This window comes from Heterodontus francisci, chromosome 12 (assembly GCF_036365525.1).
Source record: "Heterodontus francisci isolate sHetFra1 chromosome 12, sHetFra1.hap1, whole genome shotgun sequence".
Lineage (NCBI taxonomy): Eukaryota > Metazoa > Chordata > Chondrichthyes > Heterodontiformes > Heterodontidae > Heterodontus > Heterodontus francisci.
In genome coordinates this window covers 75,384,556-75,405,405 of record NC_090382.1, presented here as the reverse complement: position 1 = coordinate 75,405,405, position 20,850 = coordinate 75,384,556, and positions in this window count along the sequence as shown.

The following is a 20,850-nucleotide window of genomic DNA, read 5'->3' as shown; positions in this document are numbered from 1 at the left end:
GTTATCTTATCAAGAACTGCTAAACAGGTTAGACCTCTATTCATTGGAGTTTAGAAGAATGAGAGGTGATCTTATTGAAACATATAAGATTCTAAGGGGGCTTGACAGGGTAGATGTTGAGAATATGTTTCCACTGGTGGGAGAATCTCGAACTAGGGGACATAGTTACAGAACAAGGGGGCACACATTTAAAACTGAGATGCAAAGAAATTTCTTCTCTCAGAGGGTGGTGAATCTCTAGAATTCTCTACCTCAGAGAGTTGTGGAGGCCAAGTCACTAATTGTATTTAAGGAGGAGGTAGATAGATTTTTGAAATCTCGGGGAGTCGAGGGTTATGCGGAGCAGGCCCGAAAGAGGTGTTGAGCCCTGGGACAGATCAGCCATGATCTTATTGAATGGCGGGGCAGGCTCGAGGGGTTGAATGGTTGAATGGCCTACGCCTGCTCCAGTTTCTTGTGTTCTTGTGCTGGTAATGCTCTGGTACCATACTTAATCTTCAGGTGAAAGCTTGGACTGTGAATGCTGCTGGAGTATTCCATTCCATAAAGACAGGGTTAAAATGTGGCAAGTCGAAGAGACTTAGTAGTTGGCAGGAAAAAAGACAGAGGCGCAAGGGGAGAGCCAACTGTGCAATAGCCCCTACAAACAAATTTCTCTGCAGCACCTGTGGAAGAGCCTGTCACTCTAGAATTGGCCTTTATAACCACTCCAGGCGCTGCTTCACAAACCACTGACCACCTCCAGGCGCGTATCCATTGTCTCTCGAGATAAGGAGGCCCAAAGATTCCATTATAAAAGCCATTACAGCCAATACCAACTTTGGCTGCACCTCACAGATGTATCCCTCTGTGTGCTATTTGCAACAAACTTGTAAATACATTTATGGAAATCACATTAATGGTTTCATCGAATGAATCGTAGAATGGCGTTATGATCCCATTAGGAACCATTTGCTTTTAAAAAGAGAAAGTCAAATTCCCAGTTATGACTGAAAAAATTATGCCATAAGATTTCACATTTTAAACAACAAATATGTTACTGTACAAGAGTTAAACAAAGCAAAGCATTTGACAATACAATTTGGAAACATTTATATTTTAAACTTAAAATCTTTAGAGAACATGAAGTTGTATGCTTGAAACTCTTGTCATGCAGGCCCTCACCTGCCAAGAATGAGGCACATTAGTTTTGTCATATGAACATTGATTTTTAACTGTTGCTGGAATGAGGAAATTACTTATTGAAAAATCAGCCGTGGCTGGAAAAAACATTTGCATATTAACAGACGGTGCTTGTGTAGACAAAAGGACCATTCCCTGACACATTCAACCCACAATGGATGTTGATCACCGGACAGTGAGGGGGTGGGAAAGCACATTCCAGGGCTTGCTGGGGTGATGCAATCCATAGGGGCCAGGACTGGTTGGACCAGGTGGTCACATGGCTAACTGGCTGTTCCAGGGATTTTTTGAACGAGCCACAGAGAGTATGAGCTCAAAGATTGTTTGCTCCTGGACTGAGAAGATCTCTCCTGTCTGCCCCATCTCTTTCTCACAAGCCTCTGAATCCACTGAAGACACATGAACCCCAAGATAGAAAAGTCTCCTACAGCGAACAAGATTTAAGAAGAAATAAAAACAAGAAATGCTGGAACCATTCAGCAGGTCTGGCAGCATCTGTGGAAAGAGAAGCAGAGTTAATGTTAACTCTGAGTGGTTCCAGCATTTCTTGTTTTTATTTCAGATTTCCAGCATCCGCAGTATTTTGCTTTTATTAAGATTTAAGAAGAATACTGGGCCCCAACGAAAAGCAAGATCTATCTCCAATCAAGGACTCTACGGTGAGCTCCAAGAACCATTACAAAAACTCTTCAGATATTGCCTCAAACTTTTCCACTTTATTTTTTCCATCTACTCTTTTCTGTCTCTATTTGCACGTGCATCGTATATGCATGCTAGTGTGAGCACATCGTGTATCCATAGGCATCAACCGAATTAGAGTTTAAGTTCAAGTTTAATAAATTTCAACTTTTCTTCTTTAAACCTAAGAAAACCTGTTTGTGCTGGTTTCTTTGCCTTATAACTGGAAAGCGGTGAACAGGGATTCACCAAAGGGGAGCTAAAAACAGGGGGTTTAAAATTAAACCCTGTTATGGTAAGACCAGGTGAAGGCTAAGAGGGAACTCTAGACCCCTTTCTAACCTGGTTGTATCACTCTAAACCTCAAGAGATACTCCTGTTTGACTGTTCTTTCCATGCCAAAAATTCCCCTAGATGTTACAGGATCTTGGTGGTTTGTTCATTTCTTCTGGGTCCAATCCAAAGTGTACCACAGCTCTTCGGAATTCATTTTGATTTCCTTAGTTTCTAAGCTGTCTTCTGAGGTATGAGATCACATCCTGAATCTGGACTTCTCAGCTTTAGCATGGGCCTGCCTCAAAACAGAAACACCCCTGGTTCCTGATGACCTCTTTGCTCCTGAGTCCAGCTGACGGCCAGATGCCAACTGCTTTCCAAAACCCAACCTACTCTTCCAAAAGCCAACTCCTTGTCTCTAGCCAGCTGACTGGCTGTGTCAGCAAGCACACAGAAAAAAATCACCTGACCCAAAAGGCATCTTCCAAGCAGCATCTCTATAGCAATGTGGTACCAATGGGATCTCCCAGATAGCAATTTAAAATAATTATTTCCAACTCCAAATCTTCTGTCAGATCTGTGAAATCATATGAATAATTTAAACCTCTGACTGAGGTAACAGCAGACACACCATCTCCATCAACAATTAAGAGGGGTTCCCATTGTGTAGTGTCTTTACACTTCCCAACATGACTTTACTAAATAAACATGGGTCCCCCTTTCATTTGTAATTGTTTGCCTGGTTCTCAAACCAGGTGTTTTCATTTGTCTTGCATTAAAAAAAATGAATTCCCAAATTAAAAGTTATGTCTAGAAAATTAATACAAACCATGAACCAGGTGACCATAACAACCAGGTTACAGCACAGAAGGAGGCCATTCAGCCCATTGTGTCCATGCCAGCTCTGTTCAAGAGCAACTCATCTAATCCCACTCTCCTGCATTTTCCCTGTAGCCTTGCAATTTTTTTCTATTCAGGTAATTATCCAGTTCTCTCTTTAAAGCCTCAGTTGAATCTACCTCCAGGCATTGAACTCCAGATCTTAACCACTCGCTGTGTAAAAATGTGTTTCCTCATGTTACTGTTGCTATCTTTGCCCATCACCTTAAATCGGAGTCTTCTGGTTCTGGATCCTTCGGCCAATGAGAACAGTTTCTCCCCATCTAATCTGTACAGACCCCTCATGATTTTGAATGTCTCTATCAAATCTCCTCTTAATCGTCTCTTCTCCAAGCGGAACAGAGCCAGCTTTTCCAAACTATCCATGTAACTGAAGTTCCTCATCCTTGGAACCATTTTCATTAATATTTTCAGCACCCTTTCTAATTCTTTAACATCCTTCCGAAATATGGTGGCCAGAAAAGGACATAATACTCCAGTTGAGACCGAACTAGAGTTTTATACAGGCTTATCATAAATTCCTTGTTATTGTACTTAAGCCTCCAATGTATTTTTGTTATTTGTTCCTGGGATGTGGGTGTCGCTGGCAAGGACAGCATTTATTGCCCATCCCTAATTGCCCTTGAGAAGGCAGTGGTGAGCTGCCTTCTTGAACCTCTGCAGTCCATATTGGGTAGGTACACCCACAATGCTTTTTGGAAGGGAGTTCCAGGATTTTGACCCAGCGACAGTGAAGGAATGACAATATAGTTCCAAGTCAGCGTGGTGTTTGGCTTGGAGGGAACCTTGCAGGTGGTGGTGTTCCCATGCATCTGCTGCCCTTCTCTTTCTAGCTGGTAGAGGTCACAGTTTTGGAAGGTGCTATCGAAGGAGCCTTGGTGAATTGCTGCAGTGCATCTTGTAGATGGTACACGCTGCTGCCACTGTGCGTCAGATGTGGATGGAGTGAATGTTAGTGGATGGGTGCCAATCAAGCAGGCTGCTTTGTCCTGGCTGGTGTCGAGCTTCTTGAGTGTTGTTGGAGCTGCACCCATCCAGGCAACTGGAGAGTATTCCATCACACTCCTGATTTGTGCCTTGAAGATGGTGGACAAGCTTTGGGGCATCAAGAGGAGAATTACTCACCACAGGATTCCTAGTCTCTAGCCTGCTCTTGTAGCCGCAGTATGTATATGGCTACTTCAGTTCAGTTTCTGGCCGATGGTAACCCCCAGGATGTTGATAGTGGGGGATTCAGCGATCGTGATGCCATTGAATGTCAAGGGGAGATGATTAGATTCTCTCTTGTTGGAGTTGACCATTGCCTGTCACTTGTATGTCGTGAATGTTACTTGCCATTTATCAGCCCAAGCCTGGATATTGTCCAGGTCTTGCTGCATTTCTACACGGGCTGCTTCAGTATCTGAGGAGTCACGAATGGTACAGAATATTGTGCAATCATCAGCGAACATCCCCACTTCTGACCTTATGATTGTAGGAATGTCATTGATGAAGCAATTGAAGATGGTTGGGCCTAGGACACTACATGGAGGAACTCCTGCAGTGATGTTCAGGAGCTGAGATGATTGACCTCCAACAACCACAACGAACTCCCTTTGCGCTAGGCATGACTCCAACCAGCGGAGAGTTTTCCCCCTGATTACCATTGACTCCAGTTTTGCTTAGGCTCCTTGATGCTATACTCGGTCAAATGCTGCCTTGATGTCAGCTCTTGTGTTCAGCTCTTTTATCGCATATTTGAACCAAGGCTGTAATGAGGTCAGGAGCTGAGTGGCCCTGGTGGAACCCAAACTGAGCATCACTGAGCAGGTTATTGCTAAGCATGTACTGCTTTATAGCATTGTTGATGACACCTTCCATCACTTTATTGAGAGTAGACTGATGGGGCAGTAATTGGCTGGGTTGGACTTGCCCTGCTTTTTGTGTACAGGACATAACCTGGGCAACTTTCCACATTACTGGGTAGATGTCAGTGTTGTAGCTGTACTGGAACAGCCTGGTTAGGGGCGCGGCTAGTTCTGGAGCACAGGTCTTCAGTACTATTGCTGGAATGTGGTCAGGGCCCATAGCCTTTGCAGTATCCAGCACCTTCAGTCATTTCTTGATATCACGCAGAATGAATAGAATTGGCTGAAGACTGGCATCTGCGATGCTGTGGACTTCAGGAGGAGGCTGAGATGGATCATCAACTCAGCACTTCTGACTGAAGATTGTTGTTTCAGCCTTATCTTTTGCACTGATGTGCGAGGCATCCCCATCATTGAGAATGGGGATATTTGTGGAGCCACCTCCTCCAGTTAGATGTTTAATTGTTCACTACCATTCACGACTGGATGTGGCAGGACTGCAGAGCTTAGATCTGATCTGTTGGTTGTGGGATCGCTTAGCTCTATCTAGCTCATGCTGCTAAGCTGTTTAGCATGCAAGTTGTAGCTTCACCAGGTTGACACCTCATTTTGAGGTATGCCTGGTGCTGCTCCTGGTATGCCTTCCTGCACTCTTCATTGAACTAGGGTTGTTCCCTCAGCTTAATGGTAACGGTAGAGTGGGGGATATGCCAGGCCATGAGGTTACAGATTGTGGTTGAGTACAATTCTGCTGCTGCTGATGGACCACAGAGCCTCATGGGTGCCCAGTTTTGCATTGCTAGATCTGTTCGAAATCTATCCCATTTAGCACGGTGGTACTGCCACACAGCATGATGGAGGGTATCCTCAATGTGAAGACAGGACCTAGTCACCACAAGGACTGTACGGTGGCCACTCCTACCAATACTGTCATAGACATATGCTTCTGCAGCAGGCAGATTGGGGAGAATGAGCTTACGTATACTTTTCCGTCTGGTTGGTTCCCTCACCAGCTGCCGCAGACCCAGTCTAGCAGTGTCCTTTAGGACTCAGTCAGCTCGGTCAGTAGTGGTGCTACAGAGCTATGCTTGATGATGGACATTGAAGTCCCCCACCCAGTGTAGATTCTGCGCCTTTGCCACACTCTGTGCTTCCTCCAAATGGTGTTCAACATGGAGGAGTACTGACTCATCAGCTGAGGGGGGCAGTAGGTGGTAATCAGCAGGTTTCTTTGCCCATGTTTGACCTGATGCCATGAGATTTCATGAGGTCTGGAGTCAATGTTGAAGACTCCCAGGGCAACTGCCTCCCTACTGTATACCACTGTGCCGCCACCTCTGCTGTGTCTCTCCTGCCCGTGGGACAGGACATACCCGGGGATGGTGATGGCTGTGTCTGGGGCATTGTAATGTATGATTCGGTGAGTATGACTATGTCAGACTGTTGCTGGACTAGTCTATGGGACAGCTCTCCCAACTTTGGCACAAGTTCCCAGATGTTCGTAAGGAGGACTTTGCAGGGTCAACAGGGCTGGGTTTGCCATGGTCATTTCCGGTGCCGAGGTCAATGCCGGGTGGTCCGTCCAGTTTCATTCCTTATTGACTTTGCAGCAGTTAGATACAACTGAGTGGTTTGCTAGGGTGTTTCAGAGGGCGTGTAAGAGTCAACCACAGCACTGTGGGTCTGGAGTAACATGTAGACCAGAACAGTTAAGGAAAGCAGATTTCCTTCCCTAAAAGGACATTAGTGAACCAGATGGGTTTTTACAACAATCAACAATGGTTTTATAGCCATCATTAGATGAGCTTTTAATTCCAGATTTTTATTAATTGAATTCATATTCCACCTTCTGCCGTGATGGGATTCAAACCCACGTCTCCAGAGCAATGGGTCTCTGGGTGACAATACCACTACACCATTGCCCAGGATCCCATATGCTTTATTAATTGCTTTGTCAACCTGTCCTGCAACCTTCAATGACTGTGCAGCTCCTGCACCCCCTTTAAAATTGTATTCTTTCATAATGAATAGAGGAGACCTTCCCTCCTATATAATGCTTAGGAGTGGGAATCCTAGCTTAGTTCTTTCCTTTCACTGAGCCAAAATACAGTTCCCCAATTATCACTGTGAATGAATGAAATTGGCCACTTAGCATAGACTTAAGACTGAAGCACAGCTTTCCTGGTGCACTTGACTCCATACCACACCACATCACATTAATTTCTTAATTCAAAACAAATAGCACTGAATCTTTAGGGAGTATATGTGAAATGCATACAGCCATTTTAAAATTAAATTCAGAAAAGATGAACAATAGCTTGCATTTATATAGCACCTAGAAATAAGAAATGTCCATGTCGGGTCAGCGGCCCAATGCATTACTGCCTCCGGGTGATCTTGCCCGATTTGGGGTCATACATGTAATGGCTACCCACCCAGCTGCGGTGGATAACCAATAGCAATTAGGAGGCAAATTAGGGGGATAGGGAGGACTCTGTCAGGATCTTCCTGGTATTGGAGCAGCCACCCGCCGAGCCCAGCAGCTCCTTGGAGGCATCCGCCTGGCTGCAGGCAGGGTGGCCATCGGAGCCGGAGGCTCCATGGCCCAAAGACGGGTCTGCTGGCAGGAAAGGCTGCACCCACAGCCCAAACAACTCCACTGGAGGGGTTTCCCCTCTGCTCCAAGGGGCCTACCAGCTTAGGCCCTCATAATTTTTAAATTTGATGCATGTTTCCGAGGGTGAATCCATGTAGAGGGACCATGGGTCTCTCCTTACTGCCTCATCAGCACCCACCTCGCCCGATGGAGCTTCCGGCCTTCCAAAGCTGTGGACCCTCAGATTAAGGTTGCAGCCTCAGGAACCCGCCCATTATTCTTAATTGGACTGGGGTCCCAGCGACGGCCTCTTAATTGGCCACCTCAGGGAAGATCACTGAGGTGACTGAGACTCACAGACCATCAGGACCAGGGCTCGCATTTGTCCCTGATGGAAGAATATATCCAAAGGCATTAAGATTTCACCCGGGGAGTCCCAGAGTCATCATTACAAAACTGATACCATGGAGATGTTTTTTTCTTTTCTCTCTCACTTGCCATGACTACACCCAAGTTAAAGGGCTGAATTTTATGCCCCCCAAAGAGCGGGAAGGCGGCGGGGGAGGGGCGTAAAATGGAGCGGGAGGCTTGGGGGCCCTTCCCGATCCACTCCCGCCTCCACTGCCACTGCACACAGGGCAGCAGCAGTGAAAAACAGCCCTCCCACCTCAGGCCAATCAAAGCCCTTAAGTGGCCACTTAATGGCCACATAAGGACTTCCACCCGCCTCCACAGGGATTTTACCCTTGGCAGGCGGGCGTTCCAGGCCCAAGAAAAGCCACCTGACAAAAGCAGGCGGCTCTCTGACGGCCTGGGGGTGCCCTCCTGATCAGGCACCCTGTTCCCGATGGAGGGCTGTTCCCTTTGCCTCAACCACCCAAAACACTCAACAAGCTCCCCATCCCCCCACTTTTGCCTCGCCGGGACCTGACCGATCACCCCGAGCGAGGCAACAAAAACTTATCTTAGTTCCAGGGCTCCCCGATATCATCTTCTGTAGGCTGGGCTGCAGACCCAGCAGTGGCCACCGCTCCCAGTGGCACTGCTGGGACTAAGAGCTGCCAGCCCACTGATTGGCCGGCAGCTCTATCAGGTGGGACTTCCACCCGCTTGAGGCAGGAAGTCCTGCCTCAGCACAATTAAAGGCCAGGTACCCGCAAAATACGGGTCAGATCCCCAGGCCAGGCAGAAGTGGGCTCACCACCGAGTTTTCAGTTGGTGGACGGCTCCCATCCGCCAAGGGTAAAATCACGGCCAATGTGTCAGAGGTAGGATTCCATCCTCAGCATGGCGCCAACTAAATAAAACTGCACCACCTGCCCCAGTGCCTCTGATTTAATAATCCTCAGCGGACAATGCTCAAGAATTTCACCTCAATTAAGGTTGTTTTCTTTAGAATAACCCCTTGAGTTTTGAATGTCTTCCGCTATCTTGGACATTGTCATGCTCTCCATCATATTGCAACTACAGAAATGAGTTTGTATGACTTTCTATATCAGTTAAAAGGAGGTTTAAAAACTATACAGCAATGTTGTAATAATACTTGCATTTATATAGTGTCTTTCATTTCACAACATTTTAAAATGAATGATACAATGAATTACTTTTTAAAGTGCAGCAACTAATGATATGGAAGCAAATACCGCAGCCAATCTACACCAGTAACAGTCCATAAACTGTTGGGAAATGGCTGTTCAGGTGATCTATATTTAGGTAATATTAATTGAGGAATGAATGCCGGCTAGGAAACACTTACTGTTCTTCAGATAGTGCCTTGGGATCTTTTACATTCTTCCAAACCGCAGAAGAGACAGATAGACAATGCTGCACTTCATCAGTATTGCACTGGCGTGTCAGCTTATAATTTGCATTCAAACCATAGTGTGGAGCTTGAATCCACAAATTTCTTACCAAGAGCGAAAACAACTTTCAACTAATCCCTAGCTAACACAATTTTGAATAACTTCGGATTCTTTTTGAATGCCTCCTGCTATGTCATTGTCAGAATAGCATCTGCATAAAAGTGTTTGCCAAGCCTTTATTTGAGGGTGATGAAAGAAAAGCCGGAGGTAATGCATGTTAGTTTTGTCATGAGGATGTTATTGCCAAAATGATGTAATTATGAATGTCAATGCAGTTTACCAAAGCATATCTGTAACAAAAAGAGAAAGGTTTGTTAAATACCTTTCCATTGAGACACTGTTCCTTTAAAACATCTTCCAACCAACATCCCAATTGCATCAAAGATATGGAACATTCCAGTTGGTTGGATAGTGCAGAGTGGGACAGGAAGGGACAGAGAGTTTAACAGTATTAGTGCATCAGAGAATAAGGTACAAACAAAGAATAGTAGTAAAAAAAATATAAATTAAAAGGTTCTTTACCTTAATCCTCAAAATATTTGTAATAAGATAGATGAACTAGTGGCACAAATGGCGGCAGCGAGCAAAAAAATAAATGGTTTAGATTTAATCGCCATGACAGAGACAAGGGGCTGGATTCGAGAGAACTCGATGTCGGGATCCATAGTGGGGGGGTCCTGAAGATGGCCCCAGATGAGGCCCGCAAAGGACCCTCGATGCCAGCGGGGCGCAGCCTGATATTGCCGATGGTGGCGAGGCCTCGTGGCGCCCCCCCGCCGCTCAATGACAGGACCACATTTTAATATTTAAATAAATTAAAACACCTGCATTAATTACTCTCCTGTTGCCTCCTGAAGTCCCGCCACAATCTTCACCCTGGTAGCCGGCACTGCCACACCTTTGGATCCCCGTCCAGGGAACAAGGTGCAACACTGGTGGGGAGGGAGGAGGAGGTAAGTTTTTCAGTGTGGGGGGGTGGTGGGGAAGGGGGTCAAATTAATATAATGGGTGTAGGGGTTGGTGGGAAGGGTTATAGTTTAAAGGTCGTGCGCTTGTGGGTGGGAAAGGCCAGATAGTAAAGGTAAGTGTTTTAGGAGGGGGAAAGAGCAAATAATTAATTTAATTGTTAGAGGGGCAAAAGTGATGTATTTATTTAATTTCATTTAATCTTTCTTTAAATATTTAAATTTGCTGGTAGGGCTAACAGCCCAATAAAAATGGCATCAGAACAGGCAGCTGATGCCATTGACGGGGACAGTCAGCCCGCCGCACCCCCCCCCCCCCCCCCCGATTAGGGGTGTGGCGGAGGGGCAGCCTGCCCTGGCTATTTAAATGAGCCGCCGCGCTTGGAATCATGGCGGCTCTTTGGCATGCGGCCCACATGTGCGGGCCACCATTTTCTCCGCCTGCCACCGCTTTCAGTGGAGGGCTTATAGAATTCAGCCCATGGTTATGAGGTGATTGAGGTTGGGAAATAAATATTCCAGGGTGCACAACATTTGAAAAAGACAGGCAGAATGGAAAAGGAGGAGTAGCCCTCATAATAAAGGATGACATAAGGACAGTAGTGAGAAAGGATCTTTGCTCAGAGAGCAGGAGATAGAATCAATATGTTGGAGATTGGAAATAGCAAGGGTCAGAAAACACTGGTGGAAGTAGTTTTTGGCCCCCAAACAGTAGCGATATCATTGGACAGAGCATTAAGCAAGAAATAATTGGAGCTTATAACAAAGGCAATGTGATAAGCATGGGGTAATTTAATCTTCATATAGACTAGACCTATCAAATTGGCAAAGGTGGTCTGGAAGATGAGTTTGCAGAATGCTTTTGCGACAGTTTTCTGGAACAATATGTTGTGAAACCAACTAGGGATAAAGTTATCTTAGATCTAGTATTGTGCAATGAGGCAGGGTTAATTTGTAATCTCATAGTATTAATCTTCTTGGAAAAAGTGATCATAATACAAGTGAATTCAATATTAAGTTTAACAGCAACATTCTCAAGTCCAAAACCAGAATCTTAAACTTAAACAAAGCAAATTATATAGGTATTAGGGGAAACCTGGCTAAGATTGGGTAAATAGACTGAAAGTTATGGAGGGAAACATTTAAAGAGACAACTCAAAATTTTCAACATAAATACATTCCATTAAAAAACAAAAACTCAGTGAGAAAGATCCATCCATGGCTTGAGGGAAGTTAAGGATAGGGTTAGGTTAAATAAAGAGGCTTATAATGTTGCAAAGAATGGCAGAAAGCCTGAGGATTTGGAATGTTTTAGGAACCAGCAAAGGGTGACCAAAAAGTTGATAAAAATTGAAAAAATAGTATTTGACAGTAAATTAGCCAGGAATAGAAGAGATTGTAAGAGTTTTTAACAAGTATACAAAAAGGAGAGTAGCTAAAGTAAACATTGGTTCATTAGAGGCAGAGAAGGGAGAAATTATCATGGGGAATGAGGAAATGATAAAGACGCTGAACAAATATTTTTTGCAGGATTTTACCAGCCCCAGGGAGGCAGGGGTGGAGGCTCGGTAAAATTGCAGGGAACATATTGGATTGGCTCTCTGATGCAGTCCCATCGTTGGAGCATTTTACCAACAGCTGGACCAGATGCAGAGAGGTTGCCAGCTCCAAGGAGGCCGGCAGCTGATTTACATAAAAACAGGCCCAATTAGGGGCCATTTTACAGTGCTCTTGACATTTTGCCACACCACGTGGGGAAGCTGCCAGCTAAGTGGAGGCGGCCTGTCAGTGGCAGGAAGGATATATTTGCATTGGCGGTGGTACAGCGAAGGATCACTAGATTGGTACCGGAGATGAGAGGGTTGTCCTATGATGAGAGGCTGAGTAAATATACTCTCTAATTTTTCAGTTTTCCTTAGACTCGGGGGTGGTGCCAGAGGACTGGAGAATTGCAAACGTTACACCCTTGTTCAAAAAAGGGCGTAAAGATAAGCTCAGCAACTACAAGCCAGTCAGTTTAACTTCGATGGTGGAGAAACTTCTAGAAAAAAATAATTCGGGACAAAATTAATAGTCACATGGACATATGCGGGTTAATTAAGGAAAGCCAGCATGGATTTCTTAACAGAAAATCATGTTTAACTATCTTGCTGGAGTTTTTTGAAAAGTTAACAGCGAGGGTTGATGAGGGCAATGCTGTTGATATGGTGTACATGGACTTCCAAAAAGGCGTTTGATACAATACCACACAACACACTGGTGAGCGAACTTAGAGCGCGTGGAATAAAAAGGATGGTAGCAACATGGATACGGAATTAGCTGAGTGACAGGAAACAAAGAATAGTGGTAAATGGATGTTTTTTGGGCTGGAGGAAGGTTTGTAGTGGAGTTCCCCAGGGGTCAGTGTTGGGGCCCTTGCTTTTCCTGATATTTATTAATGACCTAGACCTTGCTATACAGGGCACAATTTCAAAGTTTGCAGATGATACGAAACTTGGAAGCATTGTGAACTGAGAGGAGGATAGTGCCAAATTCCAAAAGGACATTTACAAGTTGGTGGAATGGGCAGACAGCTTGCAGATGAAGTTCAATGCAAAGAAATGTGAAGTGATTCATTTTGGTAGGAAGGATATGGAGACACAAAATAAAATAAAGGGTACAATTCTAAAGACCATTCCCGACCCCCTCCCGCCCCTGTTGCAAATTTATGCGAGGCAGCAGCGGCAGTGAGAAATGGCCTGCCCACCCCAAACCACTCAATGCCCTTAAGTGGCAATTAACTGGCATTTAAGGGCCTCTGCCCACCACTGCAGGCATTTTACCCTTGGCTGGCGGGCAACTGAGCCCTCAAAAAGCCAGGTGTCACCAGGTGGCCTTCTGGCAGGCTGGTGGGTGGGGGGGCCTCCTAATCAGGCATCCTGTGCCACAAGGAAGGCTGCCCCCATAGCCCCAACTGCCTCCAATGCACAACACTCCCCCCGCCCCCCTAACCGTCCCCCCCTTGCCTTGCCAGGGCCCAACCGATTGACCCTGGCGAGGCCCTAAAAGGTTACCTTTCTTTCCAGGGCCAGCCTTCATGTTGTTTCCGATGGCTGGGTGGAGTACCAGCAGTGCCCACCACACCCGGTGTCACTGCTGGGACTAAGAGCTGCCAGCCTGCTGATTGACTGGCAGATCCATTAGGTGGGGACTTCCTGCATCAAGGAGATGGAAGTCCCGCCCAAGACCAATTAAGGGCCTGGGGAGTGAAAAATCCCGGACTGGTGCCCCAGGCCCGGCGGAGACGGGCTCGCTCCCCGACCTTGCAGCCAGTGGACGGGGCCTCCCACCCAACAAAAAATTCCAGCCAGTACATGACTCCCAGGGAATCAAGGGATATGGGGCATGGATGGGAAGTGGAGTTGAGATACAAGATCAGCCATGATTGTATTGAAGAACGGAGCAGGGTCAAGGGGCCATATAGTCTACTCCTGCTCAGATTGCTGATGTTCTTCTGTTCTTAAAAAGTAAAATAATTTTAAGTGAACAAATCATGGTTCAAGCATGGGGCGGCGCAGTGGTTAGCACCGCAGCCTCACAGCTCCAGCGACCCGGGTTCAATTCTGGGTACTGCCTGTGTGGAGTTTGCAAGTTCTCCCTGTGTCTGCATGGGTTTCCTCCGGGTGCTCCGGTTTTCTCCCACAGCCAAAAAAGACTTGCAGGTTGATAGGTAAATTGGCCATTATAAATTGCCCCTAGTATAGGTAGGTGGTAGGGGAATATAGGGACAGGTGAGAATTAGCTAGAATTAGTGTAGGATTAGTATAAATGGGTGGTTAATGGTAGGCACAGACTCGGTGGGCCGAAGGACCTGTTTCAGTGCTGTATATCTAAATCTAAACCTTTTCCTCTATCTTTTTGCCACAGTTGGAATAAATTCTGTCAGTTATTCAGTCAGATTTATTCTTTCAGCATGTCAGAAAATTGTAAATATATTTGTAAAGAGCAGTTTTACAATTTGGCTACGGCATAGTACCCAGAACACTTCTTCCCCAGCTGGTATATTTGGATAGTCAATTCCTTCATCTTTAGAAAGAGGAAACATAGACACTATCTTAGACCTTTGTATCTGTATTCCTGTTCATTGATCATGGATCTGCAGAGGTGGTGATAAAAGTAGACATGGAGATCTTTACACTTTTGATTTAAAGACAATAGATGGTAAGCATAATGTACCTCAGAGAAAATAGGCCAGAGGCTAGGAATCCTGCAGCAAGTAACTCACCTCCTGACTTCCCAAAGCCTGTCCACCATCTACAAGGCACAAGTCAGGAGTGTGATGGAATACTTTCCACTTGCCTGGATGGGTGCAGCTCCAACAACACTCAAGAAGCTTGACACCATCCAAGGCAAAGCAGCCCACTTGATTGGCACCCCATCTACAAAGATTCACTCCCTCCACCACCGACGCACAGTGGCAGCAGTGTGTACCATCAACAAGATGCACTGCAGCAACGCACAGAGGTTCCTTCGACAGCACCTTCCAAACCTGTGACCTCTACCACCAAGAAGGACAAGGGCAATAAATGCATGGGAACACCACCACCTGAAAGTCTCCCTCCAAGCCACACACCATCCTAACTTAGAACTATATCACCGTTCCTTCACTGTCGCTGGGATAAAATCCTAGAACTCCCTTCCTAAGAGCACTGTGAGTGTATCTACCCCACATGGACTGCAGTGGTTCAAGAAGGCAGCTCATCACCACTTTCTCAAGGGCAATTAGGGATGGGAAATAAATGCTGGGCTAGCCAGTGATGCCCCCATCCCATGAACAAATACAAAAAATTTGGTCTACAAAAACGCTTTACGGAAATTGCTCTAGTTTCTCTCCTATCTCTCCTCAAGCCCTCTCCGAACTCATCTTATCCATGAGTCCCACTTCCTACTCCCTTGACCCTATTCCTACTAAACTGTTGACCATCCAACATCTGCTCCTGGCTCCCATGTTGCTGACGTTGTTAACAATTTTCCCTCCTCAGGTACTGTCCCTCTCTCCTTCATTTCTACCACCATCAACCCCTCCACAAAAGACAGTCAAGCCTCTATACTTGCACTTTGCAAACTACCAGCCCATCTCCAACCTTCCCTTCCTCTCAAAAGTCCTTGAACATGTTGTCACCTCCCAAATCCATGCCCATCTTTCCCACAACCCCATGAATGAATCCCTTCCATCAGGTACCATCCATGGCTCAGTCTCAAAATGGCTTTTATCAAAGTCACAAATGGCATCCTATATGACTGTGACTGCGGTAAACTATCCCTCCCCTCCCACCTTCTGACCTATCTGCATCCTGGGACACAGCTGACTACAACATCCTCCTCCAACGCCTCTCCAGCATTATCCAGCTAGCTGGACTGCATTCACTTGATAAACATTCTTATTTATCCAGTTGGAGCCAAAGTATCACCTGCAATAGCTTCTATTCCCGCTCCTGTACATTACCTCTACTTGGCTCCTTCCTGTTCCTCATCTACATGCTACCCATTGGCGACATCTGAAAAACACAGTGTCTATTAAAACATGTATGCAGAGGTCATCCACCGCTACCTCCCTCGTCCTTTTCTGGTTAGCAAGATGTAATGAGTGGTGTGCCACAGAGATCGGTGCTGGGGCCTCAACTTTTTACAATTTATATATTATATAGATGACTTAGATGAAGGGACTGAAGATGCAGTTGCTAAATATGCTGATGACAAAAAGATAGGTAAGAAAGTAAGTTGTGAAGAGGACATAAGGAGGCTACAAAGGGATATAGATAGGTTAAGTGCGCGGGCAAAGATCTGGCAAATGGAGCATAATGTGGGAAAGTGGGAAATTGTCCACTTTGGCAGAAAGAATAAAAAAGCATATTATCTAAATGGTAAGAGATTGCAGAGGGATCTGGGTGCCCTAGTGCATGAATCGCAAAAGGTTAGTATGCAGGTTCAGCAAGTTAATAGAATGTTATAATTTATTGTGAGGGGAATTGAATACAAAAGTAGGGAGGTTATGCTTCAGTTATCCAGGACATTGGTGAAACCACGTCCTGAGTACTGTGTACAGCATTGGTCTCCATATTTAAGGAAAGAAGTAAATGCTTTAGAAGCAGTTCAGAGAAGGTTTACTAAACTAATACCTGGAATGGGCGGGTTGTCTTATGAGGAAAGGTTGGATCCACTGGAGCTTAGGAGAGTAAGAGGTGACTTGATTGAAACATATAAGATCCTGAGGGGTCATGACAGGGTGGATGTGGAAAGGATGTTTCCCCTTGTGGGAGAGTCTAGAACTAGGGGTCGCTATTTAAAAATAAGGGGTCTCCCAATTAAGACAGAGATGAGAAGAATTTTTTTCTCTTAGAGGTTGAGTGTCTTTGGAACTCTCTTCCTCAACAGGCAGTGGAAACAGAGTCTTTAAATATCTTTATGGCAGAGGTAGATAAATTCTTGATAAGTATGGTTATCAGGGGTAGATAGGAATGTGGAGTCAAAGTTACAATCAGATCAGCCATGATCTTATTGAATGGTGAGCAGACTCGAGGGCCGAGTGGCCTACTCCTGCTCCTAATTCATATATTCATATGTTCGTATGATGTCTCCACTGTGTCCAAATTGTCAGATTACTTGTCTGACTGCACTGAATGAGCAGTAATTTCCTCCAATTAAGTATTAGGAAGACTGAAGCCATTGTCGTCAGTCCCGGCCACAACTCCCTTCCCTCGCCACTGACTCTCTGGCAACTTTCTGAGGCTGACAGGACTGTTCACAACCTTGATGTCATACTTGACCCCGAGATGAACTTCCGACCACATATTTGCACCACCACTAAGATCACCTATTTCCACTGCTGTAACGTCAACTGATTCTGCTCCTGTCTCAGCTCATCTGCTGCTGAAACCCTCATCCATGCCTTTGTTACCTCTTGACTTGGCCATTCCAATGCACCTCTGCCCAGCCTCTCATATGCTGCTCCCCATAAACTTGAGGTCATCCAAAACTCTTTTGTGCTCATAACTATCATGAAGTCTCATTTACCCATCACCACTTTGTTTGCTGACCTACACTGACTCCCGGTTAAGCAGTGCCTCGATATTAAAATTCTCATCCTCATTTTCAAATTACTCCATGGCCTCATCCCTCCCTATCTCTGTAATCCTCCAGCCCCACAACCCTCGGATATATCTGCGCTCCTCCACTCTGACCTCTTACGCATGCCTGATTGTAAGCACTCTACCATTGGCAGCTGGGCCTTCAGCTGCCAAGGCCCTAAGCACTGGAATCCCTTCCCTAAACATCTCTGCCTCCCAACCTTTCTTTCCTCCTTTAAGATAGAGGTTGTGCAAAGGAAACCCAACCCAAATCCGAATGCTGGACCCGGAAGTCCGACCCAAACCGAACCCGACACATGCTGTTGGATCCCGTCGGGGTCAGGTTGGGTAGCAGGCCTTTACCCATGTACTGATGTAAAGGCCTGCCACCGGACCCGACCCTGATGGGTCCCGACAACATGTGCTGGGTTCGGGTCGGGTCGTGTCGGACTTCCGGGTCCAGAATGCGGGCTCCTGTCGTGTTTCCTTTGTATACCTCTACTTTAAAATACTCCATAAAAATCTACCTCTTTGGCCAAGCTTTTGATCGTCTATGCTAACATCTGCTTATGTGCCTCAGTGTTAAATTTTGTTTGATTATACTCCTGTGAGGTGCCTTGGAATGTTTTACTATGTTAAAGTTGCTGCATAAATACAAGTAGTTGTTGTTGGATTTTCTAATCGGAAAAGCTGAAAATAAATGTTATCATATTGTTTGTGTCATAATGCAAGAGTCTGAAAATTTTTAAAGAGGCATTGGCTGTCAAATTCCTTAGAGCTCCTATTAACCTTTCGGCGAATAAATTTCCTGGGCTGTGTCAAGGTATCAGGATTTTTTGGCTAAATTAATATCTTGAATGATCCCAGATAAAATATTCTGCTCTGGAAAAACTTAAAATTACATCATCTGTTATTTAAAAAGCCTTTGACAGATTCTCAACAATGAAAAGTTCCATTGAAAATGGCAAAACTTTAAACTTGCTGAACTAGTAAAGTCACCTTTTGGAAAACTTGCTCTATAAAAATGTTATGTTCCTGACAGAGCAGCTATCATATTGAAGTTATGCTGCTCACGTCTCACAGTTCTGCCATTGATAGCAAGGCTCTGCTGGCTCCTTGTAGTTCTATTGCATGTGGGGGAGTCTTGGATCACATCCTACAGTTTGGTAGTATGTGGTGGAATCTAGACTGGCCCTCAGTGGTGCTGTAATGTGTGAAGCTGCTTGGCTGAATTCTGTCCTTCTATAACATATGTGAATTTGTAAATTGCACTCTGAAGCAGAGGAGAACTTTCTCGGCAACCTTTTTAAAATTTGTCATCTCTCAATCATTCTCCCAAAACAGAGCTCCTTAGCCGTGCATCTATCTTTTGATATTCTGTAGGAAATTACAATCATAAATTGGACATGGCAAAAGGTGGCCCACGAGTATTATTAACACAGGATTTCTATCAGGAAATAGAAACAGAAAAAAAAGGATAATCAGGAAAAATAATGGGAGTGAAAGCAGAGAGTTATAAAAATTGTTGTATGCTCAGTCAAAATATTTTAGGTATTCAAATGAGTGAGAAAACTCAAAGTACAGAAGCATAATACACCGGTAAAACATCCAGAAGACAGAAACGCCAAGCAATGAATGTAATACTCAGTTCATGTCTGGTTAGATCACTCCTGTGTAAGTAGTGTGCCTTCAATAATCATCAAAAGCATGTCATGATGGTACTCCTGACCTTCATAGAACCATCTGTACACAATAAGGATGCTATCCAATCCATGACAGACATTTACATGCAAACATACAAATTAGGAACAGGAGTAGGTCAATCAACCTCTCGAGCCTGCTCCGCCATTCAATAAGTTCATGGCTAAACTGATTACTCCACATTTCCACCTACCCCCAATAACCTTCCACCCAGAGTAGAATCTATCTGCTCTGTCTTAAAAATATTCAAAGACTCTTCTTCCACTGCCTTTTGAGGAAGAGAATTCCAAAGACTCACGACCCTCAGAGAAAAAATTTCTCCTCATCTCTGTCTTAAATGGGCGACCCCTTATTTTTAAACAGTGACCCCTGGTTTGAGATTCAAAGGGGAAACATCCTTTCCACATCCACCCTGTCAAGACCGCTCAGGATCTTATATGTTTCAATCAAGTCACCTCTTACTCTTCTAGATTCCAGCGGGTACATGCCTAGCCTGTCCAATCTTTCCTCGTAAGACAGCCCGCCCATTCCAGGTATTAGTCTAATAAACATTCTCTGTACTGCCTCCAACACATTTACATCCTTCCTTAAAGGACAGTACTCCAGATGTGGTTTCACCAATGCCCTGTATAGTTGAAGGATAACCTTCCTACTTCTGTATTCAATTCCCCTCGCGATAAACGATAACATTCTATTAGCTTTCCTAATTACGTGCTGTACCTGCATACTAACCTTTTGCGATTCATGCACTAGGATACCCAGATCCCTCTGCATCTCAGAGCTCTACAATCTCTCACCATTTAGATAATGCTTCTTTTTTATTCTTCCTGCCAAAGTGGACAATTTCACACTTTTCCACATTATACTCGTTTTGCCCACTCATTTAACCTATCTATATCCCTTGGTAGCCTCCTTATGTCCTCTTCACAACTTACTTTCCTACCTATCATTGTGTCATCAGCAAATTTAGCAACCATACCTTCGGACCCTTCTTCTAAATCATTTATAAAAATTGTATAAAGTTGAGGCCCCAGCACTGATCTTTGTGGCACACCACTCCTTACATCTTGCCAACCAGAAAATGACCCATTTATGCCTCCTCTCGGTTTTCTGTTAGCTAACCAATCTTCTATCCATGCCAATCTGTTATCCCCTACACCATAAGCTTTTATTTTCTGTAATAACCTTTGATGTGTCACCTTATCAAATACCTTCTGGAAATTTAGTATCAATATTGTAAAATAAAAATTTAAAGTTACTGGCCCAGAAATTTGCGCCCCCTTTTTTGGCACAGTGGTTGCGATTCAGGACTTGCCCATGTCCATTCAGATCGAAGTGGGCAGCATGCAAACTTGGTGTACCTACATCATCTGAATGATCGTAGTATTGACTGGAGTGGCTCCAGTTCTGCATCTCTGTCATCCATGCTGCCCGCAGCCTTTGCACTCTGCTGGGGGCTCCAGCAGCATTATTTACAGACCTAGTGGTACAGCCAGTCTGCTCTTCCTAAAGGCAGGCTGTACCTTAAATGGCAACTGCACTCAACAATATTGCTGCAATGTAAGTTACTGCAAAGTGAACAGCAGGCATCGATAGGGTTCTACAGTGATGGATGCAAAGCTGGAGGCATTAGTAGTGCAGGTGAGCAGGAGGAGAGACACCATGGGTTCATGGGTCTGCGGGGGTGAGGAAACCCTCAAGGACCACCCTCAGAAGGGAGTGGGAGCAGTTGGCCAG